At 32.9% G+C, this 27,630-nt stretch overlaps 12 non-coding genes across 12 annotated transcripts; all 12 read right to left on the bottom strand.

The window, feature by feature from the left end:
* Positions 1 to 2,310: 2,310 nt before the first annotated feature.
* TRNAW-CCA (transfer RNA tryptophan (anticodon CCA)) lies at positions 2,311 to 2,382 on the bottom strand. Its single transcript has one exon. It is a non-coding gene; the product is annotated as a tRNA-Trp (tRNA).
* A 1,221-nt stretch (positions 2,383 to 3,603) lies between these two features.
* Positions 3,604 to 3,675, bottom strand: TRNAR-CCU (transfer RNA arginine (anticodon CCU)). The gene has a single exon. It is a non-coding gene; the product is annotated as a tRNA-Arg (tRNA).
* Positions 3,676 to 8,777: 5,102 nt separating this feature from the next.
* TRNAW-CCA (transfer RNA tryptophan (anticodon CCA)) lies at positions 8,778 to 8,849 on the bottom strand. Its single transcript has one exon. It is a non-coding gene; the product is annotated as a tRNA-Trp (tRNA).
* A 1,223-nt stretch (positions 8,850 to 10,072) lies between these two features.
* Positions 10,073 to 10,145, bottom strand: TRNAW-CCA (transfer RNA tryptophan (anticodon CCA)). The gene has a single exon. It is a non-coding gene; the product is annotated as a tRNA-Trp (tRNA).
* A 3,796-nt stretch (positions 10,146 to 13,941) lies between these two features.
* TRNAW-CCA (transfer RNA tryptophan (anticodon CCA)) lies at positions 13,942 to 14,013 on the bottom strand. The gene has a single exon. It is a non-coding gene; the product is annotated as a tRNA-Trp (tRNA).
* Positions 14,014 to 15,234: 1,221 nt separating this feature from the next.
* On the bottom strand, positions 15,235 to 15,306 carry TRNAR-CCU (transfer RNA arginine (anticodon CCU)). Its single transcript has one exon. It is a non-coding gene; the product is annotated as a tRNA-Arg (tRNA).
* Positions 15,307 to 17,809: 2,503 nt separating this feature from the next.
* Positions 17,810 to 17,881, bottom strand: TRNAW-CCA (transfer RNA tryptophan (anticodon CCA)). Its single transcript has one exon. It is a non-coding gene; the product is annotated as a tRNA-Trp (tRNA).
* Positions 17,882 to 19,102: 1,221 nt separating this feature from the next.
* TRNAR-CCU (transfer RNA arginine (anticodon CCU)) lies at positions 19,103 to 19,174 on the bottom strand. The gene has a single exon. It is a non-coding gene; the product is annotated as a tRNA-Arg (tRNA).
* A 2,514-nt stretch (positions 19,175 to 21,688) lies between these two features.
* On the bottom strand, positions 21,689 to 21,760 carry TRNAW-CCA (transfer RNA tryptophan (anticodon CCA)). The gene has a single exon. It is a non-coding gene; the product is annotated as a tRNA-Trp (tRNA).
* Positions 21,761 to 22,984: 1,224 nt separating this feature from the next.
* Positions 22,985 to 23,056, bottom strand: TRNAW-CCA (transfer RNA tryptophan (anticodon CCA)). The gene has a single exon. It is a non-coding gene; the product is annotated as a tRNA-Trp (tRNA).
* A 1,869-nt stretch (positions 23,057 to 24,925) lies between these two features.
* Positions 24,926 to 24,997, bottom strand: TRNAG-CCC (transfer RNA glycine (anticodon CCC)). Its single transcript has one exon. It is a non-coding gene; the product is annotated as a tRNA-Gly (tRNA).
* A 1,222-nt stretch (positions 24,998 to 26,219) lies between these two features.
* TRNAG-CCC (transfer RNA glycine (anticodon CCC)) lies at positions 26,220 to 26,291 on the bottom strand. The gene has a single exon. It is a non-coding gene; the product is annotated as a tRNA-Gly (tRNA).
* Between the last annotated feature and the right edge of the window lie 1,339 nt (positions 26,292 to 27,630).

The raw sequence follows: 27,630 nt of genomic DNA, 5'->3' as shown, positions 1-27,630 counted from the left end.
AGGAAAAATTGATCAAAAAGTCAAATTATTTGTAAAAGTCTTATAAAATAAAGTAATTGTTGGTGTTAGCACTTATGTAAAATTTTGAAGTTGTCTTTGAGCGGAAATGAAACGATGCAATATGAAACAAAACTTAATCATAAAGAAACCAAGAGTACAGAGTATGCTTCAATGTCAAGATATGGTAATGTCCAATCAACTGGGTTATTTTTGCATAAGTATTATGAGAAATGAGCAGAATGGACATTTACTATGAAACTGTGCAGGTGATATTGTTATCCCTGTGAGCAAACATCACATTACAGAAGGTGGTTGACAGACTTGGTAATTTGTTTCTTTTATGGTGTTTCATTTGGTAAATTTCATCTTCAAAATGGTAACTGAACCCGACATGATTTGAACACACAACCTTATAATCTGGAGTCAGACGTGCTACTGTTGTGCCACGAGGTCATTTATGAGCAGTGGCTTGTTTACTGATAGCGGTGCTTTAGACTATCAATATACTTTCTGTAAAAACTGAATCAAGAATTTGGTTAGTGATAAGCAAACAAGCCCACATCTTTGCTTCCATAACCAAAGAATATGACTGTTTGTCTTTCCTTAAATATAAAGTCATTATTCTTAGCAAAATAAGTAAGCTGAAAGGAAAAAATTATCAAAAAAATCAAATTACTTCTATATGTCTTACAAAATAAAGTAATTGTTGGTGTTAGCACTTATGTAAAATTTTGAAGTTGTCTGTGACCGGAATTGAAATGATGCAATATGAAACAAAACTAATCATAAAGAAACCAAGAGTACAGAGTATGCTTCAATGTCAAGATATGGTAATGTCCAATCAACTGGGTATTTTTTGTATAAGTATTATGAGAAATGAGCATTTATTATGAAACTGTGCAGGTGATATAGTTATCCCTGTGAGCAAATATCACATTACAGAAGGTGGATGACAGACTTGGCAATTTCTTTCTTTTATGGTGTTTCATTTGGTAAATTTCATCTTCAAAATGGTAATTGACCCCGACGTGATTTGAACACGCAACCTTCTGATCTGGAGTTAGACGCCCCACCGTTGCGCCACGAGGTCACTTATAAGCAGTGGCTTGTTTACTGATTTTGGTGCTTTAGATTATCAATATACTTTCTGTAAAAACTGAATCAAGAATTTGGTTATTGATAACCAAACAAGCCCACATCTTTGCTTCCATAACCAAAGAATATGACTGTTTGTCTTTCCTTAAATGTAAAGTCATTATTATTAGCAAAATAATTAAGCTGAAAGGAAAAATTTATCAAAAAGTCAAATTATTTGAAAAAGTCTTATAAAATAAAGTAATTGTTGGTGTTAGCACTTATGTAAAATTTTGAAGTTGTCTTTGACCGGAAATGAAACGATGCAATATGAAACAAAACTTAATCATAAAGAAACCAAGAGTACAGAGTATGCTTCAATGTCAAGATATGGTAATTTCCAATAAACTGGGTTATTTTTGCATAAGTATTATGAGAAATGAGCAGAATAGACATTTATTATGAAACTGTGCAGGTGATATAGTTATCCCTGTGAGCAAATATCACATTACAGAAGGTGGATGACATACTTGGCAATTTGTATCTTTTATGGTGTTTCATTTGGTACATTTCATCTTCAAAGTGGTAACTGAACCCGACATGATTTGAACACACAACCTTATGATCTGGAGTCAGACGTGCTACCGTTGTGCCACGAGGTCATTTATGAGCAGTGGCTTGTTTACTGATTGCGGTGCTTTAGACGATAAATATACTTTCTGTAAAAACTGAATCAAGAATTTAATTATTGATAAACAAACAAGCCAACATCTTTGCTTCCATAACCAAAGAATATGACTGTTTGTCTTTCCTTAAATGTAAAGTCATTATTCTTAGCAAAATAAGTAAGCTGAAAGGAAAAATTGACCAAAAAATCAAATCACTTCTATATGTCTTACAAAATAAAGTAATTGTTGGTGTTAGCACTTATGTAAAATTTTGAAGTTGTCTGTGACCGGAATTGAAATGATGCAATATGAAACAAAACTTAATCATAAAGAAACCAAGAGTACAGAGTATGCTTCAATGTCAAGATATGGTAATGTCCAATCAACTGGGTATTTTTTGTATAAGTATTATGAGAAATGAGCAGAATGGGCATTTATTAAGAAACTGTGCAGGTGATATAGTTATCCCTGTGAGCAAATATCACATTACAGAAGGTGGATGACAGACTTGGCAATTTCTTTCTTTTATGGTGTTTCATTTGGTAAATTGCATCTTCAAAATGGTAATCGACCCCGACGTGATTTGAACACGCAACCTTCTGATCTGGAGTCAGACGCGCTACCGTTGCGCCACGAGGTCCTTTATGAGCAATGGTTTATTTACTGATTGTGGTGCTTTAGACAATAAATAAACTTTCTGTAAAAACTGAATCAAGAATTTGGTTATTGATAAGCAAACAAGCCCACATCTTTGCTTCCATAACCAAAGAATATGACTGTTTGTCTTTCCTTAAATGTAAAGTCATTATTATTAGCAAAATAATTAAGCTGAAAGGAAAAATTGATCAAAAAGTCAAATTATTTGTAAAAGTCTTATAAAATAAAGTAATTGTTGGTGTTAGCACTTATGTAAAATTTTGAAGTTGTCTTTGACCGGAAATGAAACGATGCAAAATGAAACAAAACTTAATCATAAAGAAACCAAGAGTACAGAGTATGCTTCAATGTCAAGATATGGTAATTTCCAATAAACTGGGTTATTTTTGCATAAGTATTATGAGAAATGAGCAGAACAGACATTTATTATGAAACTGTGCAGGTGATATAGTTATCCCTGTGAGCAAATATCACATTACAGAAGGTGGATGACAGACTTGGTAATTTGTCTCTTTTATGGTGTTTCATTTGGTACATTTCATCTTCAAAATGGTAACTGAACCTGACATGATTTGAACACACAACCTTATGATCTGGAGTCAGACGTGCTACCGTTGTGCCATGAGGTCATTTATGAGCAGTGGCTTGTTTACTGATTGCGGTGCTTTAGACGATAAATATACTTTCTGTAAAAACTGAATCAAGAATTTAATTATTGATAAACAAACAAGCCAACATCTTTGCTTCCATAACCAAAGAATATGACTGTTTGTCTTTCCTTAAAAGTAAAGTCATTATTCTTAGCAAAATAAGTAAGCTGAAAGGAAAAATTGATCAAAAAAATCAAATAACTTCTATATGTCTTACAAAATAAAGTAATTGTTGGTGTTAGCACTTATGTAAAATTTTGAAGTTGTCTGTGACCGGAATTGAAATTAAGCAATATGAAACAAAACTTAATCATAAAGAAACCAAGAGTACAGAGTATGCTTCAATGTCAAGATATGGTAATGTCCAATCAACTGGGTATTTTTTGTATAAGTATTAGGAGAAATGAGCAGAATGGGCATTTATTATGAAACTGTGCAGGTGATATAGTTATCCCTGTGAGCAAATATCACATTACAGAAGGCGGATGACAGACTTGGCAATTTCTTTCTTTTATGGTGTTTCATTTGGTAAATTTCATCTTCAGAATGGTAATTGACCCCGACGTGATTTGAACATGCAACCTTCTGATCAGGAGTCAGACGCGCTACCGTTGCGCCACAAGGTCATTTATGAGCAATGGTTTGTTTACTGATTGTGGTGCTTTAGACAATAAATATACTTTCTGTAAAAACTGAATCAAGAATTTGGTTATTGATAAGCAAACAAGCCCACATCTTTACTTCCATAACCAAAGAATATGACTGTTTGTCTTTCCTTACATGTAAAGTCATTATTATTAGCAAAATAATTAAGCTGAAAGGAAAAATTGATCAAAAAGTCAAATTATTTGTAAAAGTCTTATAAAATAAAGTAATTGTTGGTGTTAGCACTTATGTAAAATTTTGAAGTTGTCTTTGAGCGGAAATGAAACGATGCAATATGAAACAAAACTTAATCATAAAGAAACCAAGAGTACAGAGTATGCTTCAATGTCAAGATATGGTAATGTCCAATCAACTGGGTTATTTTTGCATAAGTATTATGAGAAATGAGCAGAAAAGACATTTATTATGAAACTGTGCAGGTGATATAGTTATCCCTGTGAGCAAATATCACATTACAGAAGGTGGATGACAGACTTGGTAATTTGTTTCTTTTATGGTGTTTCATTTGATACATTTCATCTTCAAAATGGTAACTGAACCAGACATGATTTGAACACGCAACCTTCTGATCTGGAGTCTGACGCGCTACCATTGCGCCACAAGGTCATTTATGAGCAATGGTTGGTTTATTGATTGCGGTGCTTTAGACTATAAATATACTTTCTGTAAAAACTGAATCAAGAATTTGATTATTGATAAACAAACAAGCCAACATCTTTGCTTCCATAACCAAAGAATATGACTGTTTGTCTTTCCTTAAATGTACAGTTATTATTCTTAGCAAAATAAGTAAGCTGAAAGGAAAAATTGATCAAAAAAAATCAAATCACTTCTATATGTCTTACAAAATAAAGTAATTGTTGGTGTTAGCACTTATGTAAAATTTTGAAGTTGTCTGTGACCGGAATTGAAATGATGCAATATGAAACAAAACTTAATCATAAAGAAACCAAGAGTACAGAGTATGCTTCAATGTCAAGATATGGTAATGTCCAATCAACTGGGTTATTTTTGCATAAGTATTATGAGAAATGAGCAGAATAGACATTTATTATGAAACTGTGCAGGTGATATAGTTATCCCTGTGAGCAAATATCACATTACAGAAGGTGGATGACATACTTGGTAATTTGTATCTTTTATGGTGTTTCATTTGGTACATTTCATCTTCAAAATGGTAACTGAACCTGACATGATTTGAACACACAACCTTATGATCTGGAGTCAGACGTGCTACCGTTGTGCCACGAGGTCATTTATGAGCAGTGGCTTGTTTACTGATTGCGGTGCTTTAGACGATAAATATACTTTCTGTAAAAACTGAATCAAGAATTTAATTATTGATAAACAAACAAGCCAACATCTTTGCTTCCATAACCAAAGAATATGACTGTTTGTCTTTCCTTAAATGTAAAGTCATTATTCTTAGCAAAATAAGTAAGCTGAAAGGAAAAATTGATCAAAAAATCAAATAACTTCTATATGTCTTACAAAATAAAGTAATTGTTGGTGTTAGCACTTATGTAAAATTTTGAAGTTGTCTGTGACCGGAATTGAATGATGCAATATGAAACAAAACTTAGTCATAAAGAAACCAAGAGTACAGAGTATGCTTCAATGTCAAGATATGGTAATGTCCAATCAACTGGGTATTTTTTGTATAAGTATTATGAGAAATGAGCAGAATGGGCATTTATTATGAAACTGTGCAGGTGATATAGTTATCCCTGTGAGCAAATATCACATTACAGAAGGTGGATGACAGACTTGGTAATTTGTTTCTTTTATGGTGTTTCATTTGGTACATTTCATCTTCAAAATGGTAACTGAACCCGACATGATTTGAACACGCAACCTTCTGATCTGGAGTCTGACGCGCTACCATTGCGCCACGAGGTCATTTATGAGCAATGGTTGGTTTATTGATTGCGGTGCTTTAGACTATAAATATACTTTCTGTAAAAACTGAATCAAGAATTTGATTATTGATAAACAAACAAGCCAACATCTTTGCTTCCATAACCAAAGAATATGACTGTTTGTCTTTCCTTAAATGTACAGTTATTATTCTTAGCAAAATAAGTAAGCTGAAAGGAAAAATTGATCAAAAAAATCAAATCACTTCTATATGTCTTACAAAATAAAGTAATTGTTGGTGTTAGCACTTATGTAAAATTTTGAAGTTGTCTGTGACCGGAATTGAATGATGCAATATGAAACAGAACTTAATCATAAAGAAACCAAGAGTACAGAGTATGCTTCAATGTCAAGATATGGTAATTTCCAATAAACTGGGTTATTTTTGCATAAGTATTATGAGAAATGAGTAGAATAGACATTTATTATGAAACTGTGCAGGTGATATAGTTATCCCTGTGAGCAAATATCACATTACAGAAGGTGGATGACAGACTTGGTAATTTGTTTCTTTTATGTAGTTTCATTTGTTACATTTCATCTTCAAAACGGTAATTGACCCCGACGTGATTTGAACACACAACCTTCTGATCTAGAGTCAGACGCGCTACCGTTGCGCCATGAGGTCACTTTTGAGCAGTGGTTGGTTTATTGATTGCGGTGCTTTAGACGATAAATATACTTTCTGTAAAAACTGAATCAAGAATTTGATTATTGATAAACAAACAAGCCAACATCTTTGCTTCCATAACCAAAGAATATGACTGTTTGTCTTTCCTTAAATGTAAAGTTATTATTCTTAGCAAAATAAGTAAGCTGAAAGGAAAATTTGATCAAAAAAATCTAATCACTTCTATATGTCTTACAAAATAAAGTAATTGTTGGTGTTAGCACTTATGTAAAATTTTGAAGTTGTCTGTGACCGGAATTGAATGAAGCAATATGAAACAAAACTTAGTCATAAAGAAACCTAGAGTACAGAGTATGCTTCAATGTCAATATATGGTAATTTCCAATATACTGGGTTATTTTTGCATAAGTATTATGAGAAATGAGCAGAATGGACATTTATTATGAAACTGTGCAGGTGATATAGTTATCCCTGTGAGCAAATATCACATTACAGAAGGTGGATGACAGACTTGGTAATTTGTTTCTTTTATGGTGTATCATTTGGTAAATTTCATCTTCAAAATGGTAAATGACCCCAACGTGATTTGAACACGCAACCTTTTGATCTAGAGTCAGACACGCTACTGTTGCGCCACGAGGTCACTTATGAGCAGTGGCTTGTTTACTGATTGTGGTGCTTTAGACTATCAATATACTTTCTGTAAATACTGAATCAAGAATTTGGTTATTGATAAGCAAACAAGCCCACATCCTTGCTTCCATAACCAAAGAATATGACTGTTTGTCTCCCCTTCACTGCAAAGTCATTATTCTTAACAAAATAGGTAAGCTGAAACGAAAAATTGATCAAAAAAACCAAATCACTTCTATATGTCTTACAAAATAAAGTAATTGTTGTTGTTAGCACTTATGTAAAATTTTGAAGTTGTCTGTGACCGGAATTGAAATGATGCAATATGAAACAAAACTTAATCATAAAGAAACCAAGAGAACAGAGTATGCTTCAATGTCAATATATGGTAATTTCCAATAAACTGGGTTATTTTTGCATAAGTATTATGAGAAATGAGCAGAATGGACATTTATTATGAAACTGTGCAGGTGATATAGTTATCCCTGTGAGCAAATATCACATTACAGAAGGTGGATGATAGACTTGGCAATTTCTTTCTTTTATGGTGTTTCATTTGGTAAATTTCATCTTCAATATGGTAATTGACCCCGACGTGATTTGAACACGCAACCTTCTGATCTGGAGTTAGACGTGCCACCGTTGCGCCACGAGGTCACTTATAAGCAATGGTTTGTTTACTGATTGCGGTGCTTTAGACGATAAATATACTTTCTGTAAAAACTGAATCAAGAATTTGGTTATTGATAAGCAAACAAGCCCACATCTTTGCTTCCATAACCAAAGAATATGACTGTTTGTCTTTCCTTAAATGTAAAGTCATTATTCTTAGCAAAATAAGTAAGCTGAAAGGAAAAATTGATCAAAAAAATCAAATTACTTCTAAATGTCTTCCAAAATAAAGTAATTGTTGGTGTTAGCACTTATGTAAAATTTTGAAGTTGTCTGTGACCGGAATTGAAATGATGCAATATGAAACAAAACTTAATCATAAAGAAACCTAGAGAACAGAGTATGCTTCAATGTCAATATATGGTAATTTCCAATAAACTGGGTTATTTTTGCATAAGTATTATGAGAAATGAGCAGAATGGACATTTATTATGAAACTGTGCAAGTGATATAGTTATCCCTGTGAGCAAATATCACATTACAGAAGGTGGATGATAGACTTGGTAATTTATTTCTTTTATGGTGTTTCATTTGGTAAATTTCATCTTCAAAATGGTAAATGACCCCAAAGTGATTTGAACACGCAACCTTCTGATCTGGAGTTAGACGTGCTACCATTGCGCCACGAGGTCACTTATAAGCAGTGTCTTGTTTACTGATTTTGGTGCTTTAGACTATCAATATACTTTCAGTAAAAACTGAATCAAGAATTTGGTTATTGATAAGCAAACAAGCCCACATCTTTGCTTCCATAACCAAAGAATATGACTGTTTGTCTTTCCTTAAATATAAAGTCATTATTCTTAGCAAAATAAGTAAGCTGAAAGGAAAAATTAATAAAAAAAAAATCAAATTACTTCTAAATGTCTTACAAAATAAAGTAATTGTTGGTGTTAGCACTTATGTAAAATTTTGAAGTTGTCTGTGACCGGAATTGAAATGATGCAATATGAAACAAAACTTAATCATAAAGAAACCAAGAGTACAGAGTATGCTTCAATGTCAATATATGGTAATTTCCAATAAACTGGGTTATTTTTGCATAAGTATTATGAGAAATGAGCAGAATGGACATTTATTATGAAACTGTGCAGGTGATATTGTTATCCCTGTGAGCAAATATCACATTACAGAAGGTGGTTGACAGACTTGGTAATTTGTTTCTTTTATGGTGTTTCATTTGGTAAATTTCATCTTCAAAATGGTAACTGAACCCGACATGATTTGAACACGCAACCTTCTGATCTGGAGTCAGACGCGCTACCGTTGCGCCACAAGGTCATTAATGAGCAATGGTTTGTTTACTGATTGCGGTGCTTTAGACAATAAATATACTTTCTGTAAAAACTGAATCAAGAATTTGGTTATTGATAAGCAAACATGCCCACATCTTTGCTTCCATAACCAAAGAATATGACTGTTTGTCTTTCCTTAAATGTAAAGTCATTATTCTTAGCAAAATAAGTAAGCTGAAAGGAAAAATTAATCAAAAAAAATCAAATTACTTCTAAATGTCTTACAAAATAAAGTAATTGTTGGTGTTAGCACTTATGTAAAATTTTGAAGTTGTCTGTGACCGGAATTGAGATGATGCAATATGAAACAAACTTAGTCATAAAGAAACCAAGAGTACAGAGTATGCTTCAATGTCAAGATATGATAATTTCCAATAAACTGGGTTATTTTTGCATAAGTATTATGAGAAATGAGCAGAATGGACATTTATTATGAAACTGTGCAGGTGATATAGTTATCCCTGTGAGCAATTATCACATTACAGAAGGTGGATGACAGACTTGGTAATTTGTTTCTTTTATGGTGTTTCATTTGGTAAATTTCATCTTCAAAATGGTAACTGAACCCGACATGATTTGAACACACAACCTTATGATCTGGAGTCAGACGTGCTACCGTTGTGCCATGAGGTCATTTATGAGCAGTGGCTTGTTTACTGATTGCGGTGCTTTAGACGATAAATATACTTTCTGTAAAAACTGAATCAAGAATTTAATTATTGATAAACAAACAAGCCAACATCTTTGCTTCCATAACCAAAGAATATGACTGTTTGTCTTTCCTTAAATGTAAAGTCATTATTCTTAGCAAAATAAGTAAGCTGAAAGGAAAAATTGATCAAAAAAAATCAAATAACTTCTATATGTCTTACAAAATAAAGTAATTGTTGGTGTTAGCACTTATGTAAAATTTTGAAGTTGTCTGTGACCGGAATTGAAATGAAGCAATATGAAACAAAACTTAATCATAAAGAAACCAAGAGTACAGAGTATGCTTCAATGTCAAGATATGGTAATGTCCAATCAACTGGGTATTTTTTGTATAAGTATTATGAGAAATGAGCAGAATGGGCATTTATTATGAAACTGTGCAGGTGATATAGTTATCCCTGTGACCAAATATCACATTACAGAAGGTGGATGACAGACTTGGCAATTTCTTTCTTTTATGGTGTTTCATTTGGTAAATTTCATCTTCAAAATGGTAATTGACCCCCGACGTGATTTGAACACGCAACCTTCTGATCTGGGGTCAGACGCGCTACCGTTGCGCCACGAGGTCATTTATGAGCAATGGTTTGTTTACTGATTGTGGTGCTTTAGACAATAAATATACTTTCTGTAAAAACTGAATCAAGAATTTGGTTATTGATAAGCAAACAAGCCCACATCTTTGCTTCCATAACCAAAGAATATGACTGTTTGTCTTTCCTTAAATGTAAAGTCATTATTATTAGCAAAATAATTAAGCTGAAAGGAAAAATTGATCAAAAAGTCAAATTATTTGTAGAAGTCTTATAAAATAAAGTAATTGTTGGTGTTAGCACTTATGTAAAATTTTGAAGTTGTCTTTGACCGGAAATGAAACGATGCAATATGAAACAAAACTTAATCATAAAGAAACCAAGAGTACAGAGTATGCTTCAATGTCAAGATATGGTAATTTCCAATAAACTGGGTTATTTTTGCATAAGTATTATGAGAAATGAGCAGAATAGGCATTTATTATGAAACTGTGCAGGTGATATAGTTATCCCTGTGAGCAAATATCACATTACAGAAGGTGGATGACAGACTTGGTAATTTGTCTCTTTTATGGTGTTTCATTTGGTACATTTCATCTTCAAAATGGTAACTGAACCCGACATGATTTGAACACACAACCTTATGTTCTGGAGTCAGACGTGCTACCGTTGTGCCACGAGGTCATTTATGAGCAATGGTTTGTTTACTGATTGTGGTGCTTTAGACAATAAATATACTTTCTGTAAAAACTGTATCAAGAATTTGGTTATTGATAAGCAAACAAGCCCACATCTTTACTTCCATAACCAAAGAATATGACTGTTTGTCTTTCCTTACATGTAAAGTCATTATTATTAGCAAAATAAGTAAGCTGAAAGGAAAAATTGATCAAAAAGTCAAATTATTTGTAAAAGTCTTATAAAATAAAGTAATTGTTGGTGTTAGCACTTATGTAAAATTTTGAAGTTGTCTTTGAGCGGAAATGAAACGATGCAATATGAAACAAAACTTAATCATAAAGAAACCAAGAGTACAGAGTATGCTTCAATGTCAAGATATGGTAATGTCCAATCAACTGGGTTATTTTTGCATAAGTATTATGAGAAATGAGCAGAATGGACATTTATTATGAAACTGTGCAGGTGATATTGTTATCCCTGTGAGCAAATATCACATTACAGAAGGTGGTTGACAGACTTGGTAATTTGTTTCTTTTATGGTGTTTCATTTGGTAAATTTCATCTTCAAAATGGTAACTGAACCCGACATGATTTGAACACACAACCTTATAATCTGGAGTCAGACGCGCTACCGTTGTGCCACGAGGTCATTTATGAGCAGTGGCTTGTGTACTGATTGCGGTGCTTTAGACGATAAATATACTTTCTGTAAAAACTGAATCAAGAATTTAATTATTGATAAACAAACAAGCCAACATCTTTGCTTCCATAACCAAAGAATATGACTGTTTGTCTTTCCTTAAATGTAAAGTAATTATTCTTAGCAAAATAAGTAAGCTGAAAGGAAAAATTGATCAAAAAAATCAAATAACTTCTATATGTCTTACAAAATAAAGTAATTGTTGGTGTTAGCACTTATGTAAAATTTTGAAGTTGTCTGTGACCGGAATTGAATGATGCAATATGAAACAAAACTTAATCATAAAGAAACCAAAAGTACAGAGTATGCTTCAATGTCAAGATATGGTAATGTACAATCAACTGGGTTTTTTTTGTATAAGTATTATGAGAAATGAGCAGAATGGGCATTTATTATGAAACTGTGCAGGTGATATAGTTATCCCTGTGAGCAAATATCACATTACAGAAGGTGGATGACAGACTTGGCAATTTATTTCTTTTATGGTGTTTCATTTGGTAAATTTCATCTTCAAAATGGTAACTGAACCTGACATGATTTGAACACACAATCTTATGATCTGGAGTTAGACGTGCTACCGTTGTGCCACGAGGTCATTTATGAGCAGTGGCTTGTTTACTGATAGCGGTGCTTTAGACTATCAATATACTTTCTGTAAAAACTGAATCAAGAATTTGGTTAGTGATAAGCAAACAAGCCCACATCTTTGCTTCCATAACCAAAGAATATGACTGTTTGTCTTTCCTTAAATATAAAGTCATTATTCTTAGCAAAATAAGTAAGCTGAAAGGAAAAATTTATCAAAAAATTCAAATTACTTCTATATGTCTTACAAAATAAAGTAATTGTTGGTGTTAGCACTTATGTAAAATTTTGAAGTTGTCTGTGACCGGAATTGAAATGATGCAATATGAAACAAAACTTAATCATAAAGAAACCAAGAGTACAGAGTATGCTTCAATGTCAAGATATGGTAATGTCCAATCAACTGGGTATTTTTTGTATAAGTATTATGAGAAATGAGCATTTATTATGAAACTGTGCAGGTGATATAGTTATCCCTGTGAGCAAATATCACATTACAGAAGGTGGATGACAGACTTGGCAATTTCTTTCTTTTATGGTGTTTCATTTGGTAAATTTCATCTTCAAAATGGTAATTGACCCCGACGTGATTTGAACACGCAACCTTCTGATCTGGAGTTAGACGCCCCACCGTTGCGCCACGAGGTCACTTATAAGCAGTGGCTTGTTTACTGATTTTGGTGCTTTAGATTATCAATATACTTTCTGTAAAAACTGAATCAAGAATTTGGTTATTGATAACCAAACAAGCCCACATCTTTGCTTCCATAACCAAAGAATATGACTGTTTGTCTTTCCTTAAATGTAAAGTCATTATTATTAGCAAAATAATTAAGCTGAAAGGAAAAATTTATCAAAAAGTCAAATTATTTGAAAAAGTCTTATAAAATAAAGTAATTGTTGGTGTTAGCACTTATGTAAAATTTTGAAGTTGTCTTTGACCGGAAATGAAACGATGCAATATGAAACAAAACTTAATCATAAAGAAACCAAGAGTACAGAGTATGCTTCAATGTCAAGATATGGTAATTTCCAATAAACTGGGTTATTTTTGCATAAGTATTATGAGAAATGAGCAGAATAGACATTTATTATGAAACTGTGCAGGTGATATAGTTATCCCTGTGAGCAAATATCACATTACAGAAGGTGGATGACATACTTGGCAATTTGTATCTTTTATGGTGTTTCATTTGGTACATTTCATCTTCAAAGTGGTAACTGAACCCGACATGATTTGAACACACAACCTTATGATCTGGAGTCAGACGTGCTACCGTTGTGCCACGAGGTCATTTATGAGCAGTGGCTTGTTTACTGATTGCGGTGCTTTAGACGATAAATATACTTTCTGTAAAAACTGAATCAAGAATTTAATTATTGATAAACAAACAAGCCAACATCTTTGCTTCCATAACCAAAGAATATGACTGTTTGTCTTTCCTTAAATGTAAAGTCATTATTCTTAGCAAAATAAGTAAGCTGAAAGGAAAAATTGACCAAAAAATCAAATCACTTCTATATGTCTTACAAAATAAAGTAATTGTTGGTGTTAGCACTTATGTAAAATTTTGAAGTTGTCTGTGACCGGAATTGAAATGATGCAATATGAAACAAAACTTAATCATAAAGAAACCAAGAGTACAGAGTATGCTTCAATGTCAAGATATGGTAATGTCCAATCAACTGGGTATTTTTTGTATAAGTATTATGAGAAATGAGCAGAATGGGCATTTATTAAGAAACTGTGCAGGTGATATAGTTATCCCTGTGAGCAAATATCACATTACAGAAGGTGGATGACAGACTTGGCAATTTCTTTCTTTTATGGTGTTTCATTTGGTAAATTGCATCTTCAAAATGGTAATCGACCCCGACGTGATTTGAACACGCAACCTTCTGATTTGGAGTCAGACGCGCTACCGTTGCGCCACGAGGTCATTTATGAGCAATGGTTTATTTACTGATTGTGGTGCTTTAGACAATAAATAAACTTTCTGTAAAAACTGAATCAAGAATTTGGTTATTGATAAGCAAACAAGCCCACATCTTTGCTTCCATAACCAAAGAATATGACTGTTTGTCTTTCCTTAAATGTAAAGTCATTATTATTAGCAAAATAATTAAGCTGAAAGGAAAAATTGATCAAAAAGTCAAATTATTTGTAAAAGTCTTTTAAAATAAAGTAATTGTTGGTGTTAGCACTTATGTAAAATTTTGAAGTTGTCTTTGACCGGAAATGAAACGATGCAAAATGAAACAAAACTTAATCATAAAGAAACCAAGAGTACAGAGTATGCTTCAATGTCAAGATATGGTAATTTCCAATAAACTGGGTTATTTTTGCATAAGTATTATGAGAAATGAGCAGAACAGACATTTATTATGAAACTGTGCAGGTGATATAGTTATCCCTGTGAGCAAATATCACATTACAGAAGGTGGATGACAGACTTGGTAATTTGTCTCTTTTATGGTGTTTCATTTGGTACATTTCATCTTCAAAATGGTAACTGAACCTGACATGATTTGAACACACAACCTTATGATCTGGAGTCAGACGTGCTACCGTTGTGCCATGAGGTCATTTATGAGCAGTGGCTTGTTTACTGATTGCGGTGCTTTAGACGATAAATATACTTTCTGTAAAAACTGAATCAAGAATTTAATTATTGATAAACAAACAAGCCAACATCTTTGCTTCCATAACCAAAGAATATGACTGTTTGTCTTTCCTTAAAAGTAAAGTCATTATTCTTAGCAAAATAAGTAAGCTGAAAGGAAAAATTGATCAAAAAAATCAAATAACTTCTATATGTCTTACAAAATAAAGTAATTGTTGGTGTTAGCACTTATGTAAAATTTTGAAGTTGTCTGTGACCGGAATTGAAATGAAGCAATATGAAACAAAACTTAATCATAAAGAAACCAAGAGTACAGAGTATGCTTCAATGTCAAGATATGGTAATGTCCAATCAACTGGGTATTTTTTGTATAAGTATTAGGAGAAATGAGCAGAATGGGCATTTATTATGAAACTGTGCAGGTGATATAGTTATCCTTGTGAGCAAATATCACATTACAGAAGGCGGATGACAGACTTTGCAATTTCTTTCTTTTATGGTGTTTCATTTGGTAAATTTCATCTTCAGAATGGTAATTGACCCCGACGTGATTTGAACATGCAACCTTCTGATCAGGAATCAGACGCGCTACCGTTGCGCCACAAGGTCATTTATGAGCAATGGTTTGTTTACTGATTGTGGTGCTTTAGACAATAAATATACTTTCTGTAAAAACTGAATCAAGAATTTGGTTATTGATAAGCAAACAAGCCCACATCTTTACTTCCATAACCAAAGAATATGACTGTTTGTCTTTCCTTACATGTAAAGTCATTATTATTAGCAAAATAATTAAGCTGAAAGGAAAAATTGATCAAAAAGTCAAATTATTTGTAAAAGTCTTATAAAATAAAGTAATTGTTGGTGTTAGCACTTATGTAAAATTTTGAAGTTGTCTTTGAGCGGAAATGAAACGATGCAATATGAAACAAAACTTAATCATAAAGAAACCAAGAGTACAGAGTATGCTTCAATGTCAAGATATGGTAATGTCCAATCAACTGGGTTATTTTTGCATAAGTATTATGAGAAATGAGCAGAATGGACATTTACTATGAAACTGTGCAGGTGATATTGTTATCCCTGTGAGCAAACATCACATTACAGAAGGTGGTTGACAGACTTGGTAATTTGTTTCTTTTATGGTGTTTCATTTGGTAAATTTCATCTTCAAAATGGTAACTGAACCCGACATGATTTGAACACCCAACCTTATAATCTGGAGTCAGACGTGCTACCGTTGTGCCACGAGGTCATTTATGAGCAGTGGCTTGTTTACTGATAGCGGTGCTTTAGACTATCAATATACTTTCTGTAAAAACTGAATCAAGAATTTGGTTAGTGATAAGCAAACAAGCCCACATCTTTGCTTCCATAACCAAAGAATATGACTGTTTGTCTTTCCTTAAATATAAAGTCATTATTCTTAGCAAAATAAGTAAGCTGAAAGGAAAAAATTATCAAAAAAATCAAATTACTTCTATATGTCTTACAAAATAAAGTAATTGTTGGTGTTAGCACTTATGTAAAATTTTGAAGTTGTCTGTGACCGGAATTGAAATGATGCAATATGAAACAAAACTAATCATAAAGAAACCAAGAGTACAGAGTATGCTTCAATGTCAAGATATGGTAATGTCCAATCAACTGGGTATTTTTTGTATAAGTATTATGAGAAATGAGCATTTATTATGAAACTGTGCAGGTGATATAGTTATCCCTGTGAGCAAATATCACATTACAGAAGGTGGATGACAGACTTGGCAATTTCTTTCTTTTATGGTGTTTCATTTGGTAAATTTCATCTTCAAAATGGTAATTGACCCCGACGTGATTTGAACACGCAACCTTCTGATCTGGAGTTAGACGCCCCACCGTTGCGCCACGAGGTCACTTATAAGCAGTGGCTTGTTTACTGATTTTGGTGCTTTAGATTATCAATATACTTTCTGTAAAAACTGAATCAAGAATTTGGTTATTGATAACCAAACAAGCCCACATCTTTGCTTCCATAACCAAAGAATATGACTGTTTGTCTTTCCTTAAATGTAAAGTCATTATTATTAGCAAAATAATTAAGCTGAAAGGAAAAATTTATCAAAAAGTCAAATTATTTGAAAAAGTCTTATAAAATAAAGTAATTGTTGGTGTTAGCACTTATGTAAAATTTTGAAGTTGTCTTTGACCGGAAATGAAACGATGCAATATGAAACAAAACTTAATCATAAAGAAACCAAGAGTACAGAGTATGCTTCAATGTCAAGATATGGTAATTTCCAATAAACTGGGTTATTTTTGCATAAGTATTATGAGAAATGAGCAGAATAGACATTTATTATGAAACTGTGCAGGTGATATAGTTATCCCTGTGAGCAAATATCACATTACAGAAGGTGGATGACATACTTGGCAATTTGTATCTTTTATGGTGTTTCATTTGGTACATTTCATCTTCAAAGTGGTAACTGAACCCGACATGATTTGAACACACAACCTTATGATCTGGAGTCAGACGTGCTACCGTTGTGCCACGAGGTCATTTATGAGCAGTGGCTTGTTTACTGATTGCGGTGCTTTAGACGATAAATATACTTTCTGTAAAAACTGAATCAAGAATTTAATTATTGATAAACAAACAAGCCAACATCTTTGCTTCCATAACCAAAGAATATGACTGTTTGTCTTTCCTTAAATGTAAAGTCATTATTCTTAGCAAAATAAGTAAGCTGAAAGGAAAAATTGACCAAAAAATCAAATCACTTCTATATGTCTTACAAAATAAAGTAATTGTTGGTGTTAGCACTTATGTAAAATTTTGAAGTTGTCTGTGACCGGAATTGAAATGATGCAATATGAAACAAAACTTAATCATAAAGAAACCAAGAGTACAGAGTATGCTTCAATGTCAAGATATGGTAATGTCCAATCAACTGGGTATTTTTTGTATAAGTATTATGAGAAATGAGCAGAATGGGCATTTATTAAGAAACTGTGCAGGTGATATAGTTATCCCTGTGAGCAAATATCACATTACAGAAGGTGGATGACAGACTTGGCAATTTCTTTCTTTTATGGTGTTTCATTTGGTAAATTGCATCTTCAAAATGGTAATCGACCCCGACGTGATTTGAACACGCAACCTTCTGATCTGGAGTCAGACGCGCTACCGTTGCGCCACGAGGTCCTTTATGAGCAATGGTTTATTTACTGATTGTGGTGCTTTAGACAATAAATAAACTTTCTGTAAAAACTGAATCAAGAATTTGGTTATTGATAAGCAAACAAGCCCACATCTTTGCTTCCATAACCAAAGAATATGACTGTTTGTCTTTCCTTAAATGTAAAGTCATTATTATTAGCAAAATAATTAAGCTGAAAGGAAAAATTGATCAAAAAGTCAAATTATTTGTAAAAGTCTTATAAAATAAAGTAATTGTTGGTGTTAGCACTTATGTAAAATTTTGAAGTTGTCTTTGACCGGAAATGAAACGATGCAAAATGAAACAAAACTTAATCATAAAGAAACCAAGAGTACAGAGTATGCTTCAATGTCAAGATATGGTAATTTCCAATAAACTGGGTTATTTTTGCATAAGTATTATGAGAAATGAGCAGAACAGACATTTATTATGAAACTGTGCAGGTGATATAGTTATCCCTGTGAGCAAATATCACATTACAGAAGGTGGATGACAGACTTGGTAATTTGTCTCTTTTATGGTGTTTCATTTGGTACATTTCATCTTCAAAATGGTAACTGAACCTGACATGATTTGAACACACAACCTTATGATCTGGAGTCAGACGTGCTACCGTTGTGCCATGAGGTCATTTATGAGCAGTGGCTTGTTTACTGATTGCGGTGCTTTAGACGATAAATATACTTTCTGTAAAAACTGAATCAAGAATTTAATTATTGATAAACAAACAAGCCAACATCTTTGCTTCCATAACCAAAGAATATGACTGTTTGTCTTTCCTTAAAAGTAAAGTCATTATTCTTAGCAAAATAAGTAAGCTGAAAGGAAAAATTGATCAAAAAAATCAAATAACTTCTATATGTCTTACAAAATAAAGTAATTGTTGGTGTTAGCACTTATGTAAAATTTTGAAGTTGTCTGTGACCGGAATTGAAATTAAGCAATGTGAAACAAAACTTAATCATAAAGAAACCAAGAGTACAGAGTATGCTTCAATGTCAAGATATGGTAATGTCCAATCAACTGGGTATTTTTTGTATAAGTATTAGGAGAAATGAGCAGAATGGGCATTTATTATGAAACTGTGCAGGTGATATAGTTATCCCTGTGAGCAAATATCACATTACAGAAGGCGGATGACAGACTTGGCAATTTCTTTCTTTTATGGTGTTTCATTTGGTAAATTTCATCTTCAGAATGGTAATTGACCCCGACGTGATTTGAACATGCAACCTTCTGATCAGGAGTCAGACGCGCTACCGTTGCGCCACAAGGTCATTTATGAGCAATGGTTTGTTTACTGATTGTGGTGCTTTAGACAATAAATATACTTTCTGTAAAAACTGAATCAAGAATTTGGTTATTGATAAGCAAACAAGCCCACATCTTTACTTCCATAACCAAAGAATATGACTGTTTGTCTTTCCTTACATGTAAAGTCATTATTATTAGCAAAATAATTAAGCTGAAAGGAAAAATTGATCAAAAAGTCAAATTATTTGTAAAAGTCTTATAAAATAAAGTAATTGTTGGTGTTAGCACTTATGTAAAATTTTGAAGTTGTCTTTGAGCGGAAATGAAACGATGCAATATGAAACAAAACTTAATCATAAAGAAACCAAGAGTACAGAGTATGCTTCAATGTCAAGATATGGTAATGTCCAATCAACTGGGTTATTTTTGCATAAGTATTATGAGAAATGAGCAGAATAGACATTTATTATGAAACTGTGCAGGTGATATAGTTATCCCTGTGAGCAAATATCACATTACAGAAGGTGGATGACAGACTTGGTAATTTGTTTCTTTTATGGTGTTTCATTTGATACATTTCATCTTCAAAATGGTAACTGAACCAGACATGATTTGAACACGCAACCTTCTGATCTGGAGTCTGACGCGCTACCATTGCGCCACAAGGTCATTTATGAGCAATGGTTGGTTTATTGATTGCGGTGCTTTAGACTATAAATATACTTTCTGTAAAAACTGAATCAAGAATTTGATTATTGATAAACAAACAAGCCAACATCTTTGCTTCCATAACCAAAGAATATGACTGTTTGTCTTTCCTTAAATGTACAGTTATTATTCTTAGCAAAATAAGTAAGCTGAAAGGAAAAATTGATCAAAAAAAATCAAATCACTTCTATATGTCTTACAAAATAAAGTAATTGTTGGTGTTAGCACTTATGTAAAATTTTGAAGTTGTCTGTGACCGGAATTGAAATGATGCAATATGAAACAAAACTTAATCATAAAGAAACCAAGAGTACAGAGTATGCTTCAATGTCAAGATATGGTAATGTCCAATCAACTGGGTTATTTTTGCATAAGTATTATGAGAAATGAGCAGAATAGACATTTATTATGAAACTGTGCAGGTGATATAGTTATCCCTGTGAGCAAATATCACATTACAGAAGGTGGATGACATACTTGGTAATTTGTATCTTTTATGGTGTTTCATTTGGTACATTTCATCTTCAAAATGGTAACTGAACCTGACATGATTTGAACACACAACCTTATGATCTGGAGTCAGACGTGCTACCGTTGTGCCACGAGGTCATTTATGAGCAGTGGCTTGTTTACTGATTGCGGTGCTTTAGACGATAAATATACTTTCTGTAAAAACTGAATCAAGAATTTAATTATTGATAAACAAACAAGCCAACATCTTTGCTTCCATAACCAAAGAATATGACTGTTTGTCTTTCCTTAAATGTAAAGTCATTATTCTTAGCAAAATAAGTAAGCTGAAAGGAAAAATTGATCAAAAAATCAAATAACTTCTATATGTCTTACAAAATAAAGTAATTGTTGGTGTTAGCACTTATGTAAAATTTTGAAGTTGTCTGTGACCGGAATTGAATGATGCAATATGAAACAAAACTTAGTCATAAAGAAACCAAGAGTACAGAGTATGCTTCAATGTCAAGATATGGTAATGTCCAATCAACTGGGTATTTTTTGTATAAGTATTATGAGAAATGAGCAGAATGGGCATTTATTATGAAACTGTGCAGGTGATATAGTTATCCCTGTGAGCAAATATCACATTACAGAAGGTGGATGACAGACTTGGTAATTTGTTTCTTTTATGGTGTTTCATTTGGTACATTTCATCTTCAAAATGGTAACTGAACCCGACATGATTTGAACACGCAACCTTCTGATCTGGAGTCTGACGCGCTACCATTGCGCCACGAGGTCATTTATGAGCAATGGTTGGTTTATTGATTGCGGTGCTTTAGACTATCAATATACTTTCTGTAAATACTGAATCAAGAATTTGGTTATTGATAAGCAAACAAGCCCACATCCTTGCTTCCATAACCAAAGAATATGACTGTTTGTCTCCCCTTCACTGCAAAGTCATTATTCTTAACAAAATAGGTAAGCTGAAACGAAAAATTGATCAAAAAAACCAAATCACTTCTATATGTCTTACAAAATAAAGTAATTGTTGTTGTTAGCACTTATGTAAAATTTTGAAGTTGTCTGTGACCGGAATTGAAATGATGCAATATGAAACAAAACTTAATCATAAAGAAACCAAGAGAACAGAGTATGCTTCAATGTCAATATATGGTAATTTCCAATAAACTGGGTTATTTTTGCATAAGTATTATGAGAAATGAGCAGAATGGACATTTATTATGAAACTGTGCAGGTGATATAGTTATCCCTGTGAGCAAATATCACATTACAGAAGGTGGATGATAGACTTGGCAATTTCTTTCTTTTATGGTGTTTCATTTGGTAAATTTCATCTTCAATATGGTAATTGACCCCGACGTGATTTGAACACGCAACCTTCTGATCTGGAGTTAGACGCGCCACCGTTGCGCCACGAGGTCACTTATAAGCAATGGTTTGTTTACTGATTGCGGTGCTTTAGACGATAAATATACTTTCTGTAAAAACTGAATCAAGAATTTGGTTATTGATAAGCAAACAAGCCCACATCTTTGCTTCCATAACCAAAGAATATGACTGTTTGTCTTTCCTTAAATGTAAAGTCATTATTCTTAGCAAAATAAGTAAGCTGAAAGGAAAAATTGATCAAAAAAATCAAATTACTTCTAAATGTCTTCCAAAATAAAGTAATTGTTGGTGTTAGCACTTATGTAAAATTTTGAAGTTGTCTGTGACCGGAATTGAAATGATGCAATATGAAACAAAACTTAATCATAAAGAAACCTAGAGAACAGAGTATGCTTCAATGTCAATATATGGTAATTTCCAATAAACTGGGTTATTTTTGCATAAGTATTATGAGAAATGAGCAGAATGGACATTTATTATGAAACTGTGCAAGTGATATAGTTATCCCTGTGAGCAAATATCACATTACAGAAGGTGGATGATAGACTTGGTAATTTATTTCTTTTATGGTGTTTCATTTGGTAAATTTCATCTTCAAAATGGTAAATGACCCCAAAGTGATTTGAACACGCAACCTTCTGATCTGGAGTTAGACGTGCTACCATTGCGCCACGAGGTCACTTATAAGCAGTGTCTTGTTTACTGATTTTGGTGCTTTAGACTATCAATATACTTTCAGTAAAAACTGAATCAAGAATTTGGTTATTGATAAGCAAACAAGCCCACATCTTTGCTTCCATAACCAAAGAATATGACTGTTTGTCTTTCCTTAAATATAAAGTCATTATTCTTAGCAAAATAAGTAAGCTGAAAGGAAAAATTAATAAAAAAAAAATCAAATTACTTCTAAATGTCTTACAAAATAAAGTAATTGTTGGTGTTAGCACTTATGTAAAATTTTGAAGTTGTCTGTGACCGGAATTGAAATGATGCAATATGAAACAAAACTTAATCATAAAGAAACCAAGAGTACAGAGTATGCTTCAATGTCAATATATGGTAATTTCCAATAAACTGGGTTATTTTTGCATAAGTATTATGAGAAATGAGCAGAATGGACATTTATTATGAAACTGTGCAGGTGATATTGTTATCCCTGTGAGCAAATATCACATTACAGAAGGTGGTTGACAGACTTGGTAATTTGTTTCTTTTATGGTGTTTCATTTGGTAAATTTCATCTTCAAAATGGTAACTGAACCCGACATGATTTGAACACGCAACCTTCTGATCTGGAGTCAGACGCGCTACCGTTGCGCCACAAGGTCATTAATGAGCAATGGTTTGTTTACTGATTGCGGTGCTTTAGACAATAAATATACTTTCTGTAAAAACTGAATCAAGAATTTGGTTATTGATAAGCAAACATGCCCACATCTTTGCTTCCATAACCAAAGAATATGACTGTTTGTCTTTCCTTAAATGTAAAGTCATTATTCTTAGCAAAATAAGTAAGCTGAAAGGAAAAATTAATCAAAAAAAATCAAATTACTTCTAAATGTCTTACAAAATAAAGTAATTGTTGGTGTTAGCACTTATGTAAAATTTTGAAGTTGTCTGTGACCGGAATTGAGATGATGCAATATGAAACAAACTTAGTCATAAAGAAACCAAGAGTACAGAGTATGCTTCAATGTCAAGATATGATAATTTCCAATAAACTGGGTTATTTTTGCATAAGTATTATGAGAAATGAGCAGAATGGACATTTATTATGAAACTGTGCAGGTGATATAGTTATCCCTGTGAGCAATTATCACATTACAGAAGGTGGATGACAGACTTGGTAATTTGTTTCTTTTATGGTGTTTCATTTGGTAAATTTCATCTTCGATATGGTAATTGACCCCAACATGATTTGAACATGCAACCTTCTGATCTGAAGTCAGACGCGCTACCATTGCGCCACAAGGTCACCTACGAGCAATGGCTTGTTTACTGATTGTGGTGCTTTAGACTATCAATATACTTTCTGTAAATACTAAATCAAGAATTTGGTTATTGATAAGCAAACAAGCCCACATCCTTGCTTCCATAACCAAAGAATATGACTGTCTCAACCTTCACTGCAAAGTCATTATTCTTAACAAAATAGGTAAGCTGAAAGGAAAAATTGATCAAAAAAGTCAAATTACTTGTAAAAGTCTTATAAAATAAAGTAATTGTTGGTGTTAGCACTTACGTAAAATTTTGAAGTTGTCTTTGACCGGAAATGAAACGATGCAATAGGAAACAAAACTTAATCATAAAGAAACCTAGAGTACAGAGTATGCTTCAATGTCAATATATGGTAATTTCCAATAAACTGGGTTATTTTTGCATAAGTATTATGAAATGAGAAATGAGCAGAATGGACATTTATTATGAAACTGTGCAGTTAATATAGTTATCCCTGTGAGCAAATATCACATTACAGAAGGTGGATGACAGACTTGGCAATTTGTTTCTTTTATGGTGTTTCATTTGGAAATTTCATCTTCAAAATGGTAATTGACCCCGATGTGATTTGAACACGCAGCCTTCTGATCTGGAGTCAGACGCTCTACCGTTGCGCCACAAGGTCATTTACGAGCAATGGTTTGTTTACTGATTGCGGTGCTTTAGACGATAAATATACTTTCTGTAAAAACTGAATCAAGAATTTGGTTATTGATAAGCAAACAAGCCCACATCTTTGCTTCCATAACCAAAGAATATGACTGTTTGTCTTTCCTTAAATGTAAAGTCATTATTCTTAGCAAAATAAGTAAGCTGAAAGGAAAAATTGATCAAAAAAATCAAATCACTTCTATATGTCTTACAAAATAAAGTAATTGTTGGTGTTAGCATTTATATAAAATTTTGAAGTTGTCTGTGACCGGAATTGAATGATGCAATATGAAACAAAACTTAGTCATAAAGAAACCTAGAGTACAGAGTATGCTTCAATGTCAATATATGGTAATTTCCAATAAACTGGGTTATTTTTGCATAAGTATTATGAGAAATGAGCAGAATGGACATTTATTATGAAACTGTGCAGGTGATATTGTTATCCCTGTGAGCAAATATCACATTACAGAAGGTGGATGACAGACTTTGTAATTTGTTTCTTTTATGGTGTTTCATTTGGTAAATTTCATCTTCAAAATGCTAAATGACCCCGACGTGATTTGAACACGCAACCTTCTGATCGGGAGTCAGACTTGCTACCATTGCGCCACGAGGTCACTTATAAGCAGTGGCTTGTTTACTGATTTTGGTGCTTTAGACAATCAATATACTTTCTGTATAAACTGAATCAAGAATTTGGTTATTGATAAGCAAACAAGCCCACATCTTTGCTTCCATAACCAAAGAATATGACTGTTTGTCTTTCCTTAAATATAAAGTCATTATTCTTAGCAAAATAAGTAAGCTGAAAGGAAAAATTGATCAAAAAAATCAAATTACTTCTAAATGTCTTACAAAATAAAGTAATTGTTGGTGTTAGCACTTATGTAAAATTTTGAAGTTGTCTGTGACCGGAATTGCAATGATGCAATATGAAACAAAACTTAGTCATAAAGAAACCAAGAGTACAGAGTATGCTTCAATATCAAGATATGGTAATTTCCAATAAACTGGGTTATTTTTGCATAAGTGTTATGAGAAATGAGCAGAATAGACATTTATTATGAAACTGTGAAGGTGATATAGTTATACCTGTGAGCAAATATCACATTACAGAAGGTGGATGACAGACTTGGTAATTTGTTTCTTTTATGGTGTTTCATTTGGTAAATTTCATGTTCAAAATGGTAACTGAACCCGACATGATTTGAACACGCAACCTTCTTTTCTGGAGTCAGACGCGCTACCGTTGCGCCACGAGGTCATTTATGAGCAATGGTTTGTTTACTGATCGCGGTGCTTTAGATGATAAATATACTTTCTGTAAAAACTGAATCAAGAATTTGGTTATTGATAAGCAAACAAGCCCACATCTTTGCTTCCATAACCAAAGAATATGACTGTTTGTCTTTCCTTAAATGTAAAGTCATTATTCTTAGCAAAATAAGTAAGCTGAAAGGAAAAATTGATCAAAAAAATCAAATTACTTCTAAATGTCTTACAAAATAAAGTAATTGTTGGTGTTAGCACTTATGTAAAATTTTGAAGTTGTCTGTGACCGGAATTGAAATGATGCAATATGAAACAAAACTTAGTCATAAAGAAACCTAGAGTACAGAGTATGCTTCAATGTCAATATATGGTAATTTCCAATAAACTGGGTTATTTTTGCATAAGTATTATGAGAAATGAGCAGAATGGACATTTATTTTGAAACTGTGCAGGTGATATGGTTATCCGTGTGAGCAAATATCACATTACAGAAGGTGGATGACAGACTTGGTAATTTGTTTCTTTTATGGTGTTTCATTTGGTAAATTTCATCTTCAAAATGGTAAATGACCCCGACGTGATTTGAACACGCAACCTTCTGATCGGGAGTTAGACGTGCTACCATTGCGCCACGAGGTCACTTATAAGCAGTGTCTTGTTTACTGATTTTGGTGCTTTAGACTATCAATATACTTTCTGTAAAAACTGAATCAAGAATTTGGTTATTGATAAGCAAACAAGCCCACATCTTTGCTTCCATAACCAAAGAATATGACTGTTTGTCTTTCCTTAAATATAAAGTCATTATTCTTAGCAAAATAAGTAAGCTGAAAGGAAAAATTAATAAAAAAAAATCAAATTACTTCTAAATGTCTTACAAAATAAAGTAATTGTTGGTGTTAGCACTTATGTAAAATTTTGAAGTTGTCTGTGACCGGAATTGAAATGATGCAATATGAAACAAAACTTAATCATAAAGAAACCAAGAGTACAGAGTATGCTTCAATGTCAATATATGGTAATTTCCAATAAACTGGGTTATTTTTGCATAAGTATTATGAGAAATGAGCAGAATGGACATTTATTATGAAACTGTGCAGGTGATATTGTTATCCCTGTGAGCAAATATCACATTACAGAAGGTGGTTGACAGACTTGGTAATTTGTTTCTTTTATGGTGTTTCATTTGGTAAATTTCATCTTCAAAATGGTAACTGAACCCGACATGATTTGAACACGCAACCTTCTGATCTGGAGTCAGACGCGCTACCGTTGCACCACAAGGTCATTAATGAGCAATGGTTTGTTTACTGATTGCGGTGCTTTAGACAATAAATATACTTTCTGTAAAAACTGAATCAAGAATTTGGTTATTGATAAGCAAACAAGCCCACATCTTTGCTTCCATAACCAAAGAATATGACTGTTTGTCTTTCCTTAAATGTAAAGTCATTATTCTTAGCAAAATAAGTAAGCTGAAAGGAAAAATTAATAAAAAAAAATCAAATTACTTCTAAATGTCTTACAAAATAAAGTAATTGTTGGTGTTAGCACTTATGTAAAATTTTGAAGTTGTCTGTGACCGGAATTGAGATGATGCAATATGAAACAAACTTAGTCATAAAGAAACCAAGAGTACAGAGTATGCTTCAATGTCAAGATATGATAATTTCCAATAAACTGGGTTATTTTTGCATAAGTATTATGAGAAATGAGCAGAATGGACATTTATTATGAAACTGTGCAGGTGATATAGTTATCCCTGTGAGCAATTATCACATTACAGAAGGTGGATGACAGACTTGGTAATTTGTTTCTTTTATGGTGTTTCATTTGGTAAATTTCATCTTCGATATGGTAATTGACCCCAACATGATTTGAACATGCAACCTTCTGATCTGAAGTCAGACGCGCTACCATTGCGCCACAAGGTCACCTACGAGCAATGGCTTGTTTACTGATTGTGGTGCTTTAGACT

The sequence above is a fragment of the Pseudophryne corroboree genome, chromosome 6, assembly GCF_028390025.1.
Source record: "Pseudophryne corroboree isolate aPseCor3 chromosome 6, aPseCor3.hap2, whole genome shotgun sequence".
Classification (NCBI taxonomy): Eukaryota; Metazoa; Chordata; class Amphibia; order Anura; family Myobatrachidae; genus Pseudophryne; species Pseudophryne corroboree.
This window is presented reverse-complemented; position numbering and strand designations above follow the sequence as displayed.